Source organism: Sphaeramia orbicularis, unplaced genomic scaffold (genome assembly GCF_902148855.1).
Source record: "Sphaeramia orbicularis unplaced genomic scaffold, fSphaOr1.1, whole genome shotgun sequence".
In the NCBI taxonomy this organism is placed as follows: Eukaryota; Metazoa; Chordata; class Actinopteri; order Kurtiformes; family Apogonidae; genus Sphaeramia; species Sphaeramia orbicularis.
The window spans coordinates 467,064-485,335 of NW_021941495.1; positions in this window are offsets into that span (position 1 = coordinate 467,064).

Here is an 18,272-nt window from a genome sequence, read left to right on the forward strand (position 1 = left end):
GCAGTGGACCAAACCAGTAGAATATAAAACAGAATAACCTAAAAATAATGACAACTACAAATTTATGTCTGTGTTTTAGTGCAAAAATCCCCGTTAAATTATGACAATACTTACTTTTATAAACTATCCAAATAAAAAAGATGTGAATAACCTGAAAAAACGGAAATTTCTTGAGAAAAATCAATGCAATTTTAACAATATTCTGCCTCAACTTAAAAAATATTGGGGAACAAAATAATAATGACAAATATAAATGTTTCACTTTGTTTAGTAGGGAAAAAAAAAAGAACAACATTACATGAAAATATTAACATTTATACACTATCCTCAAAAACATGAATAATCTGAAAAAATACGAACATGGAAAGTCTTCAGGGTAATCAGTGTAATTTTACCAATATTCTGCCTTTTATTAATTATTTTGTGTATTTTTGTATTTGCACATGTGTAAATGTTAAACTGAGACATAATATTGTTAAAATTACACTCATTTTTCTTAAATTCATGCTATGCACATTTTTTAAAGGATAGCTTGTAGGTACTTAGTTTAGAAATGTTTTCATCATGTAATTTTACTTTTTTAGCAAAAATATGAATAATCTGAACAAATATGAGCAACTTCAAATGTCTTTAAAGAAGTGAGTGTAATTTAAATATATTTAAATTATAAAAGTGTGGTAATCAAACACGGTTATCATGATAATTAGAATTTAAATGGTAACACTAACTGTTTGATATTTTACCGCCGTTTATCGTTAGACTGATAATCGTTACATCCCATTACCTCAGTATTCCAAATGTGTGTGTGTGTGTGTGTGTGTGTGTGTTATCTGTCAGTAGTAGTAATGCCTCTAACGGCCTGGAAGGAGTCGTTTCACCAAAGGTCAACCATGTCTGATTATGAACAAACACGGTGAACAGCTTGTATTCCTCTGTCCCAGTCTGTCTATGAGGTCTGTACCCACTGACACCAGCAGATACACCACACTACCATCACCATCACAGTACGACGACGCACCCGCCACGGCTAATACCTGCCAACAGCCCAGGGAACAGAAGCGAATCTGTCACCGTTTCATTTGGACCACAACCATGTGAGGCCAGGTGACTGCTGTGTGTGTGTGTGTGTGTGTGTTAATGTTGTGTAACTGAGCATGTGCATGTGTGTTGTGTATCTGTGCATGTGTGTGTTGTGTATCTGTGCGTGTGTGTGTTGTGTATCTGTGCGTGTGGTGGTGTGTATCTGTGGTGTGCTTGGGTCTCTGTGCATGGGTTGTGTTGTGTATCTGTGCATGTGTGTGTTCTGGTGTGTGTGTGTGTGAGTTGTCTGTGTTGTGAATCTGTGCATGTGTGTGTTCTGGTGTATGTGTTGTGTATCTGTGCATGTGTTATGTATCTGTGCATGTGTATGTGTGTTGTGTATCTGTGCATGTGTATGTGTTGTGTATCTGTGCATTGTTGTGTATCTGTGCATGTGTTGTGTATCTGTGCATGTGCATGTGTTGTGTATCTGTGCATGTGTGTGTGTGTTGTGTATCTGTGCATGTGTGTGTGTGTTGTGTATCTGTGCGTGTGTGTGTGTGTTGTGTATCTGTGCGTGTGTGTGTGTGTTGTGTATCTGTGCATGTGTTGTGTATCTGCGTATGTGTTGTGTATCTGAGTATGTGTTGTGTATCTGAGTATGTGTTGTGTATCTGTGCATGTGTGTTGTGTATCTGTGCATGTGTGTGTATCTGCGTATGTGTTGTGTATCTGTGCATGTGTGTGTATTTGTGCATGTGTTGTGTATCTGTGCATGTGTGTGTACTTGTGCATGTGTTGTGTATCTGTGCATGTGTTGTGTATCTGCGTATGTGCATGTGTGTTGTGTATCTGTGCATGTGTGTGTATTTGTGCATGTGTTGTGTATCTGTGCATGTGTGTGTACTTGTGCATGTGTTGTGTATCTGTGCATGTGTTGTGTATCTGCGTATGTGCATGTGTGTTGTGTATCTGTGCATGTGTGTGTACTTGTGCATGTGTTGTGTATCTGTGCATGTGTGCATGTGTGTGTGTGCGTCCTCATTCCTCTCCATCCAACAGCTCAGTGGTTTACTGTGTCAATAGGATTTTATAGGTTGGTGGAAACTGCAAATATTTGCTCGACCAAATGACTTCCTGGTTCAAGGGAACGATGGAAGAACATGAGAGCAGGTTCAACTGTAAACACTGCAGCACGCTGTACAGGCAAGGAATTATGGGTATTTACACCCTCTACCTTAAATTATATTACACACACACATATATATATGTATTCTCTCTCTCTCTCTCTCCTCTCTCTCCTCTCTCTCTCCTCTCCTCTCCTCTCTCTCCCTCTCTCTCTCTCTCTCCTCTCTCTCTCTCTCTCCCTCCCTCTCTCTCTCTCTCTCTCTCTCCTCTCTCTCTCTCTCTCTCTCTCTCTCTCTCTCTCTCCCTCTCTCTCTCTCTCTCTCTCTCTGATGTGTCACTGATGATGTCTCTTACATTGAACATGAACAGTCTTAGACTGATTGGAGCTTCTGTTAATACTAGTTCACATCACCGTTGAAGACAGAAGTCAAATATGCTTGTATAGGATCTGTTCTGGTGTTTGGTGTGGATCATGTGTGATGACACATACAGTCCACTAAACAGCACAACACTAAACTACACACTACAAACTAAACTACACAACACTAAACTACACACTACAAACTACACAACATTAAACTACACAACACTAAACTACACAACACCTTATTATCTTTACCTCAAACAGTGACTTTCTTTATGTTTTAAACACACCAACATGTACAGTAACAGTTCTCAGTAACCACCCCCCCATTAATCACACCATGTACAACACAAGGTTAATGTTAATCATGTAAATAACATTAAGTTTAAGTCTATATGTACTTATATAAAAAAACACACATTATTATTTTCTTCTCTTTGTTATTTTTCACTCGTTTGTGCTTTTTGTCTTTTTCTTTGCACTTACTTGTTGTTTCTTGCTTCTGTTAATTGTTGCATTTCCCCACAGTAGGATAAATAAAGTCTGATCTGACCTTGTTTTATCTTATTTTGATTTATCTGAACTCATCTTAATTTTGTTTTATTTTATCTTGTTTTATCTTATCTCATCGTGTTTTATCTTATCTTTTCTTATTTATCTCACCGTATTTGTTTTATCTTATCTCATTTTGTTTTTTTAATCTTATTTTATCTTATCTTGTTTTATCTTATCGTATTTTGTTTTATCTTATTTGTTTTATCTTATCTTATTTTTTTATCTTATTTTATCTCACCTATTTTGTTTTATCTTATCTTATTCAGTTTTATCTTACATTATCTTGTTTTTTTAAATCTTATTTTATCTCATCTTATTTTGTTTTATCTTATCTTCTTTTATCTTATCTTATTTCTGTCATGTAAAACACTGCCTTCTGTCTTTAATTCCTTTAGACTTTCGTCCTTTGGTTTGTGGCTGTATAATCAAACACATGTATATGACATTAGAACCCAAACCCCGGTACCCACAGTGGTCTGAATCCCCATACCAGTCCATCTGAGGAAACACATGATCATGGCTCAGTGTTTCTACAGCACAGGTAGCCCACATACATACCCACTGCTGGACTTGTTGCTATGAAAAGCCCAGATAATACTCATCCTAGGAGACGTCAGCGCAAACACACCACAATTAACCCTTTAAGCACCACCACCACCACCAGACCAACAGGCACACACTTCTATATGTGCTTTAGGGCAAGAAAAGGGTCAGGAAATGGCCTTCTTTTATCAGGAAGAACTCAACTTTCAATATGTGTCCATTAATTATCATTCTTATATGGAATAAATGTTTAGAACACTTTAATTCTGTTTAAAACACATTCCTTCTAAAACACTTTAAAGACCACCATTTGCATTGGCTTTAATACAAGTGTGACTTATCTGTTTGGAATGAAGGAATTTATTCTTGGTTTTACATCAGTACTCAGTACATCAATTGTAATGAACATAAAAACAAAAAAAAAAAGAATAGGCTAGAAGCAAAAGCTTTTTTTTTTTTTGCCTATCCTTTTCAACTAATATACTGCTTACATCAACTTAAATCTGTACAGCATCGAGCATTAACATCATAATAATAAGAAATTTTAAAAAAATCAACAACAACAAAAACATATCTACCATCTCAATTCAATATTTCTGAATAATTTTAAACTTGAGGTACTTTTTTTTTTTTTTTTTTTTTTTACTTTTTTTGGATGCTATTTATCCAATTATTGTGTATCTGTTTTGATCAGTTTTAGTATATCTTATAGTTTTTATTCTTATTTTTGCTAGTTTTATCATATCTTTTGTTTTTACCTATACCTTTGCACAGAACTTTGGGCACTTCATGTTTTTTAACTGTGCTACAGAAATAAACTGGACCTAAAACAGTATGTTATAACCAAAATTAAAAAAAAAAAAAAAAACAGACTTCAATCAATTAAACTTTATTTGTATAGTACTTACATGTAACACAAAGTGCTTTCCACCAAACCCTCCACTGTCCCGCAGTTACGAGTAGAAATAAAATAAAAGCAAACAGAGTAAAGCAATGCTAAAAAGTAAGAGTTTAATTAAAAGCTAAAATAAAAAGACAGGTTTTAAGTTTACGTTTAAAAATAGAACACTGCGTTTGAATTTTTATCATATTTATTATGAAAAACAACTGTGAATGTGCAAAACAGAATTTTGTGAGATACATAAATAAACTTAAAACTTGGATGAAACCCCAACCCAAGAACACCCAAAAAACACCAAAAAGAACCCAAAAAAAATGTAAAAACAACCAAAAAACACCATAAAAACAACCCAAAAAAACACCTAAAAACAACTAAAAAAACCCCATAAAAATAACCCAAAAAACACCCAAAAACAACCCAAGGCGATCGTCTACAAAGGGTTAAACAGTGGGATCATGGGAACTCATGGACCTGTAGCTGAATAAATCCTATATGTTGACATTTCCAGTAGAATGCATCACTCTGTACGGCTGCAGCTATATAGTAAATTATTGTTAATGCTTTATTTTGGATACGATACATCTGTAAAATTAACGGTCGCCACAGTTTTTCATGTCATCAAACAGCTCGGTGGAAAAAAACATAATTGTGCCGCGTTGAAACAAATACGATCATTACTGATGCAGGAAATAGAAAAAAACAGGCAGTTAATCTTACAAAGGTTGCTTGCGTGAAATGTGGAAGTTTCTTTTTGACGGTTTTGCTCTTGGTAGATGCTTCGACAGTGTCATTTACAACACCGCCAACAAGCCTGGAGGGCAATGGACAAATAGCGTCTTAATGATGTTTACACAGCAGCGGCGTCTGGATGATGTATTCAAATCCTACTGACTCATGACAAAACGGCATTTTCAGCCTGATGTAACAACGACCGCCAAATGACTCATGCTATAATAGCCATGATTAATCACACACATATATTTGGAGGCTAAACGCTTGAAAAAAACAGCTTCATCAAGACGCCTTTGTTCATTAAGGCGTATGTACATGTGCTGCTTTTAACGGCTATTATGTTCCATGCCTTTGCAGATCTGCTCCCATGGTGCATTTTCTACATGTGCGACAGATGCTCCACGCAGACCCGACCCGATGGGTGAAACCCAATAGGTACCATATTGGGTCCGACACATTAGAACAGACGAGCACCACTGGAGCCATGTGGACAAAATGTATGCGGACGCCTTGGATTCAGGTGTTTCTGTTCTAACAGGGCTCTGGGATCCAAAACAATAAGGACTAATGTCAGAATAGACTTTGATATTATGGGATAGATATCAGTGCATTGGTTCCTTTGGGTTCAATTATTCTCTTTGTTTTCAAAATGACTCACAGATGGTTTGGACTGAATTTACATCAACATTGATTGTTTTAGTTTTGTTTTGTTTTGTTTTGTTTTAATCCATGACTATGATTTTAAATGTTCGACCTCTAAATTTCTAAAATATTTTCCATGGTCTTTCATGATCACCCAAAAACCACCTAAAACAACCCAAAAAACACCCAATGAAACACCCCAAAAAAACACCTATAAACAACCCAAAAAAAAACAGCCAAAAACACCTAAAAACAACCCAAAAAACAACAAAAAAACCCCACTCAAAAACAAAAACAAAAAAACACCCAATAAAACATCCTAAAAACACCTTTGAACAACCCAAAAACAACCTAAAAATACACAAAAAACCACCCAAAAACACCTATAAACAACCCAAAAAACACCTACAAAGAACCAAAAAACAACCCAAAAAACACCCAAAAAAACCCCAAAAAAACATCCAACATAACATCTAAAAACAAACAAACAAAAAAAACCCCAAAACACCATAAAAAGCACCCATAAACAACCCAAAAACACCTAAAAACAACCCAAAAACAACCCACAAAACACCCAAAAAACCACCCAACAACATCCCAAAAAAAACCACCTAAACCACAAAAACACTCCCAAACAACCAAAAAAAACACCCAAAAACATACACCAAAACAACACAACAAACACACCCACAACAACAACAAAAAACCACCCAAAAACAACAACAAAAAAAAAACACCCAAAAACAACAAAAAAAACACCCAACAAAACCCCTAAAAACCCCAAAAATACCCAAAACCACCCAATAAAACACCCCCAAAAAACACCTGTAAACAACCCAAAAAAATACCCCAAAACAACCCAAAAAACCCCAAAACCACCTAAAAACAACCCAAAAAATACCCAAAAAACCCACCCAAAAACAACCCAAGACAGTTGATGATATTTATCCCACTATAATTAGTCCTTATAGTTTTGTATGCCAGAGCCCTGTTAGAACCAAACACCTGGATTCAACGGGTCCACAGGACTTCTGTCCATATAATATTTAATGTCATATTTAAATACAGAAATCTGAATGTGTGTTCATTCAGATATTTGTTTTGTTTTTCATTATGTCAAACCTTTGTTGTGAGGGTAGGTGTTTGTTTTTTATTTTTTCCACACCTGATTCTTATATTAGCCTTAGTTCAGCTCTGTTCACTGCGCACTAATTAACTCCATCAGGTCAAATTATGGGGGGAGGGGGTTGATGTGCCTTTATTGATTCCAAAACAACAGAGTCTGCTCAGTGAATTTAACATGCATTTTAATCAATTCTATTTCTAATTGGGTTTGCTTTTCAATATCTGCTGATTACATGGGATTTGGAACGTACATGTAAAATATGTGCATAAAAACAGGCTTTTCCACGGTCGACCGAAGTGTCAACGGCCCATAACGAATAAAAGCACAGCAGCGACCGACCAAAGCCCTCCTTCAGTTTGTCAGTTTTTATGTAAATGTGCGCTCGGTAAAACCTCTGAAAGCAGAGCTCAGCACTTGTACAAATGAGGGGACTGTTGTGTGAATGTGTTCCCTGTTGATGTGAGCGATTAAACGGAGCTACAAAAAAGATGAGGGGAGTTCAACAGACATGCACCAGCGACTGGCTTTACAAAAATTACTGTTAATTAGATCAAAAACCCCTCCAATTACTGGAACCTATCCCTCACAAACAGTCTGCACCCTTAGCCCACCCCCCCACCCTCTGGTTACCTTCACTGAAAAAATATACACATAAAAAAAAATTATACAAAATCATTAAACAGCAATATTTTTTTTACCCTTTTTTTTCCATGAATCTCTTAACTTCAGTCCCGCTCAAATTTATATCAACATTAATTGTTTTTTGTTTGTTTTTTTTATCCAGACTATTTATTTAATGGTCTACTACTAAATTTTTTGTGGTCTTTCATGATTACCCAAAAAAACGCCTGAAAACAATCCAAAAAATATACCCAAAGAACACCTAAAAACGACCCAAAACCCCCCCAAAAAACCTTAAAAACAACCCTAAAAACACCCAAAAACAACCCAAAAATACCTAACAACAACCCAAAAAACACCCAACACTCCAAAGAACACCTAAAAAACAACCCAAAAAACACCCAAAACACCCCAAAAAATACCTAAAAACAACAAAAAAAAAAAACAACAAAACAAATACTTAACAACCCAAAAACATCCAATAAAACACCCCAAAAACACCTATGAACAACCCAAAAACCCCAAAAACAACCCAAAAAAATACCTAAAACAACCAAAGAACACCCAAAACCCTAAAAAAAAATCCCTAAAAACAACCCAAAAAACACCCAAAAGCAACCCAAAACACACCCAGAAACAACCCCAGAAATACTCAATAAAACACCCCAAAAAACACAAATAAACCACCCAAAAACAACCCCCCCAAAAAACACCAAAAAAACCAACCCAAAGAATAGCCAAAAAACACCTAAAAACAACCCCCCAAAAAAACACATAAAAACAACTCAAAAAAACCCCCAAAAGCAACCCCAAAATAACCCAAAAATTCAAAAAAACACCTACAAACACCAAAAAACCCCAACCCAAAAACTGTTTGAAAATCATTAAACAGTAATGTTTTTTACTCATTTTTTTCGATGAATCTCTTAAACAACTTCAGTCCTGCTCAAAATAACCTAAACTTATATTATTAACAAACTGACCTAAAACAAACTGTTTAGTCTCCGTGTTTCCAGGTAGAGTGGAGACCAGAAGATGACTCTGAACCACCAGTGACCACCATCAAGTGCTGTATGGTGGCGCCAGCTACAACTGCTCCGATACCCTCTGGTCTCGTTCTCGTCTTGGTCCTGATACCCTCCGGTCTCTGCAGTGTCTTGGTCTGGGTCTATCCGGTCTTGACTACAACACTAGTATCCGACACACACTGATGCTAGCGGTGCAGTGGTATCGTAACCGTCTGTCTGGGTGAATGTCTCCATCGTCGTGAGAACATGTCGACTGTTTTTTGTGATCTTTCTTAGACTTCTTCTACTGTACAGATGCTCTTTATTCAATAATTCACACAGTCATGACCTGGTGTAAGCTGAGACGGCGTAAATGAGGAATTGTGGTCGACACATCACCCATACGACCCGCTAGTCACCCCACTGTTACACCCCCCCCCCCCAGTAGAATGCCATGACACACAGTAATCAATAAGTAATAATATGTGAAGGCCCCGCCCACTAGAGGACGGGCTAATCCAATAGTGACAGACAACAGGCTGGAATCAGACGCATGTGTGTTGACAGATGTCAGCATGTGGGTGCCCCCCCCCCCCGATGTGTTCCTGATGAAGGTGACAGACTGTTACTGGTTTATCACATACACTATATGTGGACCCATTGAATCCAGGTGTTTCTGTTCTAACAGGCCTCTGGGATAAAAAACAATAAGGACTAATGTCACAATAGAGTAGAATGTTTTAAATTGATTAATCTATTGATTATTTTCAATAAAAAAGGTGGAAAAATTTTAAAAATGTGAAAAAGACATGTCTGAAAATGACAAACGAGTCCAGTGCCACATGAAACAACCACAAAAAGTATAAAAGTAAAAGTATATATATGAATATGTATAGATCTGAACAACAATACCAACAGTATAAAGTATATATATAAATATCTATAGATGTAAACCCAGTTCCACCAGTCTTCAGTGTGTCTCTAAATGTGTGTAGATGTAAACTGGTCCAATCCAGTCCAGTTCCAGATGTAAACTGGTCCAGTCCGGTCCAGTTCCATCTCTTCCCTCTAATCCAGGGGTCAGCAACCCTGGTCCTACAGAGCCACTATCCTGCATGTTTTAGATGTATCCCTCTTCCAGCCACCTGACGGTGGTTTTCAGTCTTCTGCAGATCTTGATGATAGGCTGATCATTTGAATCAGCTGTGTTGGAAAGGGATACATCTAAAACATGCAGGATAGTGGCTCTGTAGGACCAGGGTTGCTGACCGCTGCTCTAATCTGTCAACTCAGTCTCAAACCCATTTGAATCCAACTGATGAACTTAGACCAATCTGAACATGGAGCTGACATCCAACTGGGGGTGTGGCCTGGACTCATGTGCGTCACACTAAGCGTTCCGTGTGAAACACACCAGTGGAACCAATGTTTAACAGCACAGACATGAAGGAAACACAGCTTTAATTCAGGAAAATGGAAACTAATTATCCTTTTTTTAATCGATTGGAGTCGATTAATCGAATAATTGTTTCGATTAGGGATGGAATCTCAGGGGGACCTCACCATGATATGATATGATGCGATACACGGCTCACGATCATGACAATATCTCATATGGTGATAGTGCGATTTATCGATATATTGATCTTAATAACCTACAATATATCTGTGTGTTTATACGGGTGAAGCCAAAAACAAATAAATAATGTCATACTTTATATTTGCAGCATAATTTACTCAGAGTCCAAACAGTAACAAAGTCAAAATACTGACAGTGTTTTTAGTTCAACAGAACGGAAAAGTTTATAGCAGCATATTTGAATGATGATATTAAAAAACAATACTCAGTGAGAGGGCATCGATAATCTATCGTTAGATTAAATATGGGTATATTTCTGCATATATCAGTGTGTTGTAACTCCTCCCAGTTCAGCTGTTGTATTCTTATAAATCCACCCACGTCCTCTGACTGTTCATGTGATTCTGTGAACTTCACTTTAACTGTCGTCACTTCGTATTTGGATGGTAGACGTGGTTTCCTACTAATAGAACCAGACTCTGACCCACTCTCAGTACATCCACACAGTCTTACAGACATTATATGTAACCGACTCCACAGAGCCGGTTCTGGATGTGTTCTGGTCCTTCCCACCTGACACCAACAGCCTGCAGTGAAGCCAGTACCACAGCAGCACACTTTATATTTACATTTATATTTACATTTTACAGCAGCCACCTTCTGTACAAGATGAACTATTGCATCAGGTCCAGCTCCAACAGCATAAAAGACTGAACACACAGCACTGTTCATTTATGTCACTGGTGTCTAACTACGGCCCGTGGGCCAAAACCGACCGCCAATGAGTCCAATCCAATCCAATGAAATACAATGAGTACACTGAACATATTAATAATCAAGGATGTTAACATTTGAGTTCAGGTTCCACATTCAGACCAAAAGGATCTAATGTGGGTCAGAACCACTAAATAAGAACAGAATGATTTATAAAGACAAATACAATTTTTTTTTGTTTTATAGAAAAAAGAAGTAAAATCACATGAAAACGTTTACATTAAACTATCCTTCACGAAAAATGTGAATAATCTGAACACGATAGACAGACAGACAGACAGACAGACAGACTACGTATATGGGTGTATATTTATGTATGTATATGTGTGTGTGTGTGTATATGTGTGTATATATGTACATATTGTCAGTTTAGACAAAGGGGTGGAGCTAATATACGCTCTGCTTCTTCTCACTCCTTTTTGAAGCATCATTATTTGAGGCTTCCTTGAATTTTCATTTCTATATTATGTTGTGCAAAGAAGTCAAATAGTAGCAATCAGGAAAAAAAAAACATGAAACATGTAGATATAAATCAGTTTAATTGTACCAATACTTCTGCCTGTTATTAAGTGTTTTGTATATCTGTTGTATTGTACATGTGTAATGACAAACTGAGACCATAATATTGTTGAAATTGCACTTATTTTTCTTTAGAAATTTCAGGGTTTTTCATGCTATTCACATATTTTCAAGGATAGTTTGAAGGTAATAGTTTCATGTAACATCATGTAATTTTACTTTTTTCACAAAACATGTGAATAACATGAACAAATATGAAGAACTTGAAAAATCTTAGAGACGTGAGTGTAATTTTAATGTGTATTTGTGGATCCACTGTGATCTGTATTAAACTGAATATTGGTAAACTTACACTTACTTCATAACATCTTTCAGTTTTTTCAAGGCTGTTCATGTTATTCACATTTTTTTAAAGGATAGTTTGTAGATGTAAACATTTTCATTGTGTAATTTTACTCTAAAACACAGAAAAAATTGAAGTTGACGTTATATATTAATATGTTAATATTGTCCTGGTTCTGATCCACTTCAGATCATATGGGTCTGAATGTGGAACCTGAACATAAGTTTATCAGACCTGCTGTGGATGATCTTGAAATAATTAATATATAACAAATGATTTATGGATAATTTAAACCAGGGTGCTGAGGCAGAATAAACTAAATCACTGTTTGATGCATTGATTTTGTTTGTTTATTTCTCCCTGACTCTGATTTTCAATGTTCCTCTAAATGTCTCTAATATTTTCCTGCTCTGAGTGTCAATAATAATTTCCATCACATCTGACTGAGGAAGAAAAATCTACCATCAGACTACAGTGAAATATGGAGGTTTATCAACTCTAGGGACATAAATATGTGGACGCATCATGTGTCCAGCTGTCAGATGTCCTGTTAAGGAGGATTTAAGATAGAAACATTAATATTTTATAAAGAAACACTCAAAATAAGCAACATTCTAAAAAAAAAAAAAAAAAAGTGAGGCTAAAAACAAGACACTAGCTGGACACTCGCAAAAAAATTTAGAGAGAAGCTGAAAAACAAAAAAATTCACAAATGTTATGAGAGAAACTAAAAGCAACACAAAATGCTCATGAATTTTAAAGAAAAAGGAAAAAATAATATAAAACCTGCACAAAATTTGAGAGAGAAGCTAAAAAAAACCCTAAAATTTCCGGAAATATTAATGAGATGCTAAAAATAAGGAAAATGTTGCCAAACTCTAAAAAAGTGAGGCTAAAAAGAAACTCGCAAAAGAAATGTTATAGAGAATCTTAAAAAAACAAGCTAAAAATTTCACAAATGTTATCAAACTAAAAACAATGCAAAACGTTCATGAATTTTAAAGAAAATGGATAAAATAATATAAAAACTGCACAATTTTGAGAGAGATGCTATAAATAAGTGTAAAATGTTGAATTTTATAGAGGAACACAACAAATTTTGAGAAAAGCTAAAAAAAAAAAAGCTAAAATTTCCCCAAATATTAATGAGAGATGCTAAAAAAAGCAAAATTTTCCTAAACTCCTAAAAAGTGAGGCTGAAAACAAGCTAGACATTCCAAAATCTTTACAGAGAAAAACTAAAAACAAACCAAAAATTTGATAAATGTTATGAGAGAAACTAAAAACGAAGTAAAATGTTCATGAATTTGAAGAAAAAGGATAAAAATAATACAAGAACTCCCCATTTTGAGAGAGAAGCTAAAAAAAACCCCTAAAATTTCCACAAATATTAATGAGATGCTATAAATCAGTGTAAAGTGTTGAGTAAATGAAAGCAGGGGTAGTTGATGTGCAGAAGGTGATCAGATCTGATCAATAAACCACCTGTGGTCTGTTCACAAACTAGATGGACAAAAGTAATGGGACACATCCTGTCTACAGCTCTCAGATGTCCTGTTCAGCAGGATTTAAGGTAGAAAACATTAAGATTAATAATCAATAGAATATCTATCCCATAATATCAAACTCTATGCTGGCATTTGTCATTATTTTGGATCCCAGAGCCCTGTTAGAACAGAAACATGGATTCAACAGGTCAACAGACTGATGGACACAGAGTGGATAAACAACTTTCATTTATTATTCATTTTGTTGATTATTTATCCATTTTGTTCATTGTTTTGGTCTTCTTACTTATTTTGATTCTGTTCTTCATTTGTTGATTATTTTGTAAGTTTTTTTGATTATTTTGTTCCTTTTGTTGATTGTTTGGTCATTTTTACTCGTTTTTTGATTATTTTACTCATTTTGTTGATTGTTTTGGTCTTTTTACTTGTTTTTTGATTATTTTGTTCATTTGTTGATTGTTTCATTCTTTCTATTTTTTTGATTATGTTCTTCATTATGTTGATTATTTTGTAAGGTTTTTTTTTTTTTACTGTTTGTTCCTTTTGTTGATTGTTTTGGTCTTTTTTACTCATTTTTTTTAATTTTTGTTCCTTTCGTTGATTATTTTGTTCCTTTTTTACTCATTTTTTAAAAATTATTTTGTTCCTTTTGTTGATCATTTTGATCTTCTTTTACTAATTTTTTGATTATTTTGTTAATTTTGTTGATTGTTTTGGTCCTTTTTTTTTTTTTTTCCTCGTTTTTTGATTATTTTGTTTATTTTGTTGATTGTTTTGGTCTTTTTTTTTTTACTTGTTTTTTTTTTTTTTTTGAAACCAAAATCAAACTAACCAGTGCACGGATATCTATCCCATAATATCAACCTGTATTCTAACAATAGTCCTTATTATTCTGGATCCCAGAGCCCTGTTAGGACAGAAACACCTGGATTCAACGGGTCCGCAGACTTTAGTCCATCTGTGTTGACTTATACAGTTACAATATGATAACGACATGTGAAAATGATGAAGCTGTAGAACCTGAAAAGTCCATCTAATACAGACAGAAGAGCATAAAAGGCCACAGAGCATCTCCAAACAGCCCATAATGCACCATTACCCATGCAAACCTCCAACAGATGCACGCTGTCATAAAGTCAGCGCTGACATGTGCACGCGCTCTCATTACTCATTGTTACAAGCGTCATAAAATCTGCACTCCAAAGGAAACCATCTGAGGCCCAGTGGGCTTCCTGTCACACACTGACATTTACATTTAAGGTTTACACATTTATCAAAAGGATTAGAGCAGGGGTGTCAAACACACGGCCTGAGGCCCAAATGCGTCCCCCCCAAAGGTTCCAATCCGACCCCTGGGATGAATTTACAAAGTGTAAAAATTCCACAGTCAAGGCTGTGGAACTCATTTTAGTTGCGGTTCCACATACAGACCAATATGATCTACAGTCAAATAATAACAGCAGAAGAACCCACAAGAAAGAATGACTGCAGATTTTCTTCTCAGTTTGATGTGAAAAAAATAATATTACATTATACCTATAAATAATGACAACTTCCAATTTTGTCTTTTTTTTTTTTAAAGAATAGATCTTGAAACTCTTATTTCAAGAAATTCCACAAGATAACCCCACTTGCTCTATTGGCAGATTTTCTGCTTGAAGTAAGCAAAAAAAAAAAAAAAAATCTTGAATTAAGCAAAAAAAAAAAAGAAAAAAAAGAAGTGAATTTAGGAAAATCTTGAAGTAAAAAAAATCTTGAATTAAGTTAAAAAAAAAATCTTGAATTAAGCCATAAAACATCTTGAATTAAGCAAAAAATCTTGAATTAAGCAAAGAATTTGTCTTTTTTTAGTGCAAAAAATAACATTAAATTCTGAAATACTGACATTTCCAAACTACCCTGTAACAATAAAATATGAACAACCTGAAATGTCTAAAGAAAATTCAGCCAGTTTGAACTCTTTTCTTCCTGTTCCTCAGTGTTTAGTGTCTTTGTAGATCTGATCCAGAATGCACATGGACAAATGAGAAGTGGAGGCAGAATATTGTTAAAATTACACTGATTTTTCTGAAGAAATTTCAGTTTTTTCAGGTTATTCACATCTTTTTTGTTTGGACAGTTTATAAAAGTAGGTATTTTCATAATTTAATGATTTTTTTCTTGCACTAAAACACAGACATAAAATGTGCAGTTGTCATTATTTCTAGGTTATTCTGTTATTATTTTACTGGTTCGGCCCACTGCAGATCAAATCAGACTGAATGTGGAACCTGAAAGAACAGGAGTTTGAGAACCCTGGATTATAACGTCTAAAACTGGGGCCACATTCAGACCAATATGATATGATATGTTAGTTCCTTTGTTAGGATTGAACTAAAATACTGTTCTGATGTTAGTTCTGAACCAATAGAATATGAACATTTGAACAGGATCTGAAACTGTAATGTCTGTAAAAAGAATTTCAGTTTGAACACAGGAACATTCTGTGATATAACATTAGATCCTGTTGGGATCAAATAATGTGTTTAGTATTTGTGCAGATTTCTGGTGGAATTCAATTCTTCAAGGAAATAATAATTTTTACAAAAGAACAAAAAATTTTTTGCCTTTTAACAGTATCATGATATATCGTGATATATCGTATCATGATCCTAGTATTGTGATTTGTATCGTATCACCAGATTCTTGCCGATACACGGCCCTATTTGTCATTATTTATGTTCTTCTGTTTTTTATTTGACTGGTTCTGATCCACTTTAGATCATATGGGTCTGAAAGTAGAACCTGAACTAACAGGATTTTAACACATTTCTTTGTTAAGATTTTTTGTGTAACTTTTGCATATTCTAATTCATCCCGTGGGTCGGATAGGACCCTCTGTTGGACCGGTTTTGGCCCACAGGCCGTATGTTTGACACCCCTGGTCTGAAAATAAAAGCACATTAACACTGCATCATAGATCACCTGTTCCATGGAACAATAACAAAACGATCCAATCTGAGCAAATATGAAACATAAACAAGGAAATACCATCGTTTATGAGGAAAAGGAAAAGAGCGCAACAACAAACACTAGAGGAACAATGAACTGTGGCTCTGATCACAGACCAACACACACACTTTAACCAGTAAACACACATTATTCAGATTCTAATGACCCAAACAGTAGCTTTAACTGTTACACTGCAAAAGAAAAAAAAAATTGTAATTTAACAGAATTTTCACTGTTTATTTCACAGATTTTTCCTGTATTTTTAAGATACAGGAAAATATCAAATGACATTACAAAAATAGACTGTGATTTACATGGCAAATGTAAAATAACACACACACACAAAAAAAACCGTAACTGTGAATAACCAAAAAATTTCAATTTTTTAAAAGATTTTTTTTTCTTTGTTCACAGACAAATACAGTTAAAATACATTTGCAAATGTATCGGAATTTCCCAAATATTTCTTTTCTATTTATGAGATTAAACTGTTAATTTAAAGTTTAATACTGTAAAAAAAAAAATAAATAAATAAACCAGATAAAATTACTGACAATTAACCGTAAAAGAAGTATTTGTTCTGTAAGTTTAACAAGACATGTTTGTTAATTGACAAATATCTTGTGTAATTACAGGAGGTTTCACAACAAAAATGTTGAATAAATGTATTTTTGTGAATGTAGAACATGTATAAGCACTGATAAACTGTCCAAATACAGTTTTTATCAGTGGATTATACAACTGAGTCTCACTGAAAATTATTTATATATGTATATATTTATAGGTAATTTGATTGTTTTGATACATGTAAATATTATTTATTAAACATTAAAAAGTCAAAAAAAATATGCAAAATCTCATGTAAAGTTAGGGCAAAAAACTGTATTTTAATTATGGAAAATCACCGTATTTTATGAGATGGTTATTTTCCGTTATTTAACAGTATTTTTTTGGCACCCCTGCTGCTGGAATATTACCGTGTTTTTATGTTTTTGTTGTTGTTTTTTTTAACAGTGTAGTTGGACTCAAAGGTCTTTCCATTACAGTTTTACCAGTTTTGACTTTATTCTCCTAATATTCCCACTTATTCTCTTAGTGATCAGTGTTTTATTTTTCTGATGTGGCCCTAATACACCGTCGTAGACCCGTCAACACTGTCATTTGTAATTATTTAATGTTCGTTTTAAGTTCAAAGTGACTCTCGCAGATAAATCAGAGTCCAACAGAACGCCCTTCAGTGACTGTAGGAGGTGTTTGACCTTGATTCCACACAGAAGGAGCTGTAGTGTTTTGTTCCTGCTGTCTTAGTCTGTCCCTCTTTAACTAATTGGATTAATCTTGGGCTTTAATTAGAATGATCAGGTGGTCCAAACCCAGAAGAGGCTGCACAAACAGGGACGTGGCTTAACAACCATATAGTCATTAATAGAACACTGGAAAAAGCTCTGGAGTTCTATTGTGACACACGGCCTTGAATTGCACCGACATTAGAAGGGTTCTGTCGCAGCTGTTAGATCCCGTTAATAAAACCTATGCTAGGTGTATTCTCCAGGAGGGCTGGGAATCTAAGGGTACCTCGCAATTAGGGCTGTAAGAAAATATTGGTTCTGCAATATACTGCGATATTTCATTTTACAATACTGTATCGATATTAAAAAGTCCTGTACGGATATTTTTAGGTATTTATTCAAATGCAGATATTGTGGGGGTTCATTTCTGTTTTTTTGTTTTTCTTTTTTGTTTATATTTTACTTATTATTATTTAGAGCTGCAACCGATGAATCGACTAGGTGCTTGAAGTTAATGGAAAAAGTCCTGATTCCATTAATTGACTCAAATTGATTGAAGGGAAAAATTCTATTGGAGTTTTCCTGAATTAAAGCTTCTTTGTGCGTCAGAATAAGTGTCCGTGTGAAACA